Genomic DNA, 3,059 nt, shown 5'->3' on the forward strand with positions numbered 1-3,059 from the left:
TACAGTCTATGATCATATATCTCCGATCAGATCGCCTTTCTCAGCTGAAGAGCATCATTCTTTACATTTTTCCTCATATAGAGCCCTCACACAGCAACTGAATAGCCATATTTTAAAAAATATGTATATTTTTGTTGATTTCAGAGAGGAAGGGAGAGGGACAGAGAGATAGAAACATTGGTGATGTGGGAGAATCGTTGATTGGCTGCTTCCTGCACATCCTCCAGCGGGGATCAAGCTGTAACCTGGGAATGTGTTCTGATCAGGAATCAAACCATGACCTCCTGGCTCATAGGTCGACACTCAACCACTGAGCCAGGCTGGCCAGACAGCATAGTCATCTTTTAAGCTGTGTCATTATACTCTTTTCCTTGACAGTGTACTCCTCTGCCTTATCTTTGGGAGGGCTCAAAAGTAAAATTGCACTGCAGCTTTGTACAAAGGTAAGAATACTACTACAGACTGTCCTATACCCAGATAACAATGATATGACATGATGCTATCACTTTTGATAACACATTTTGTTTTGAGTCCATCCAAAAATGTAAGTTAGCTTGTTTAATTGTTAGAAAAGTAATCCCTATCCTAATTAAGATTTGGCTAATAGTAATTTATCCTAACAGGTTGACACTACCAAACATCTAAAATGGGAGGGCTTTAGATAAGTTCTGTTGAAGTTTCTCACTATTTTCATAAAGGCAGCTTTTTATTAATATACTAGGGGCCTGGTGCACAAAAATTTGTGCACTGCGGGGGGGTGGGGGTCCCTCAGCCAGCCTGTGCCCTCTTGCAGTCTGGACCCCTCGGGGGATGACCACTTGCTGGCTTAGGCCCGCTCCCTGAGGGATTGGGCCTAAGCTGGCAATCAGACATACCTCTGGCAGCCCGGGAGCCCTCGGGGATGTCCACTTGCCAGCAGGGAGCAGGCCTAAGCTGCAGTCGGACATCCTTAGCGCTGCTGAGGAGGCAGGAGAGGCTTCCACCACCACCACTGTACTGGCAGCCATCAGCCTGGCTTATGGCCGAGCAGAGCTCCCCGTGTGGGAGCGCACTGACCAGCAGGGGGCAGCTCCTGCGTTGAGCGTCTGGCCCCTGGTGGTCAGTGTGTGTCATAGGGACCAGTCATTCCCAGTTGTTCTGCTGTTAGGGTCAGTTTGCATATTACCCGTTTATTATATAGGATAGAGTCCTGGTGCATGGATGGGGGCTGGCTGGTTTGCTCTGAAGGGTGTCCCGGATCAGGGTGGGGGTCCTTGGGTGCCTGGCCAGCTTGGGTGAGGGGCTGATGGCTGTTTGCAGGCTGGTCAAGCCCTCCCCCGCCCCAGTGGGGACCCTCACCCCATGGAGGTTTGGCCAGCCTGGGTGAGGGGCTGATGGCTGTTTTCAGGCTGGCCACACCCCCTTTAGGGTGGGGGGGGTCCTCACTGGGGTGCCTGGCCAGCCTGGGTGAGGGGCTGATGGTTGTTTGCAGCCTGGCCAAGGCCCCCCCCCCCCCAGTGGGGACCCTCACCCCATGTAGGTTTGGCCAGCCTGGGTGAGGGGCTGAGGGCCATTTTCAGGCTGGCCAAGCCCGCTGGTGACGGAAGATCCCAGCCTCTCCTTTTTCTCTCTTTTTTTTTTATTCTGGGGTTTATTTACCTTCTGTAATTGAAACTTCATTGCTTTGAGTGGAGCTCAGAGCCAGCCAGGGCGGGTGGGAGGGAGGGAAGCCTCCTGCTCACTCCAGCTCTGTGGCCATGGCTGGCTGAAAGCAGGTATCTGGGGTTTATTTACCTTCTATAATTGAAACTTTGTTGCTTTGAGTGGAGCTCAGAGCTGGCTGTGGCACGTGCGAAGCTTGGCTTCCTCCATCATTGGGGCAACCAAGCCTCCTGCTTGCTCCAGCTCCGTGGCTGCCGGCCGCCATCTTGGTTGGGTTAATTTTCATATAGTTGCTCTGATTGGCTGGTGGGAGTGGCTTAAGGCATGGTGAAGGTCCAGTCAATTTGCATGTTTGTCTTGTATTAGTGTAGATGGCATAATATGTATATGTTATAAGTAAACTAACAACTTGTTTTTCTTAACAGCAATAACAATAATTATAATCCAAATTATTTGTTCAGACCAGTATTTGAATACTGGCCATATGATTCAAACAGGACCATATCCAACCTTATATTTTCCAGGAAAATTTTCCCAGAGAGGTAAAATATTAACTTCTGAATGATGCACAGGCAAATACTTTTTTTTAGTTGAATGACTGCTTCTTTACTTGAAGTTGCTAAGGCTTTCTGAGCACCTTTGAAGCTGACTTCTGAAAGACCAAAACCATCTTTAGGTATTTAACATATATTTGTTTAATTGGAGTATTATCACCTCATCTGTGAAGTTGAAAGACAATAGGATTCTACCTACCTTTAGGTCCTTGGTGTTAAAGACAAACACACACACACACACACACACACACACACACATACACACACACAATCGAATAACAAAACATATATGAGTCATCTTTCTTCAGTTGAATTACTAAACTTTCTATACTTTGGGTTTCACAAAATCAGGTCCAGGTCCACTCATTATCCATTTCTTCTGCAGATTTTCAGAACTGACTCAACTTAGTTTTTAATTCTAATTGGCATCATTGTCTTAGAAACACAGCAATTTCTTATGATTGTGAAAACAACCATAAACCAACATTTTTTGGACAGAACTACATTTGAGACATATACAAATATGCAGGGTTTCACTGGTTTTTTTAAACAAAGCCATGCACAGGGCAGTGTCTTCAGCAGATATTAACATCAGTCCTCTCTACAGCCCCTTTGCTGAACTGTGACACGCTTGGTGTATAAGCCCTATAGCTATCTGTGAGCCATTTCCTCCCTGCACTGGGCCACCCTGCACCTCCCTCATCTCTTTTGCCGCCTCACGAGCCAGATTTTTACTGAGCACGTCTTGCTCTGTTGTGGTTATTTATAATGATTTTAATAAGATCAGCCTACATGTTAATATTGGGAAGGCTCACAGATTAAGATGTACTTATTTCCCTTAATTTAATTTTCTGTCTCCTTAAA

This window comes from Myotis nattereri (assembly GCF_964212035.1).
Source record: "Myotis nattereri genome assembly, chromosome: 11".
Taxonomy (NCBI): Eukaryota; Metazoa; Chordata; class Mammalia; order Chiroptera; family Vespertilionidae; genus Myotis; species Myotis nattereri.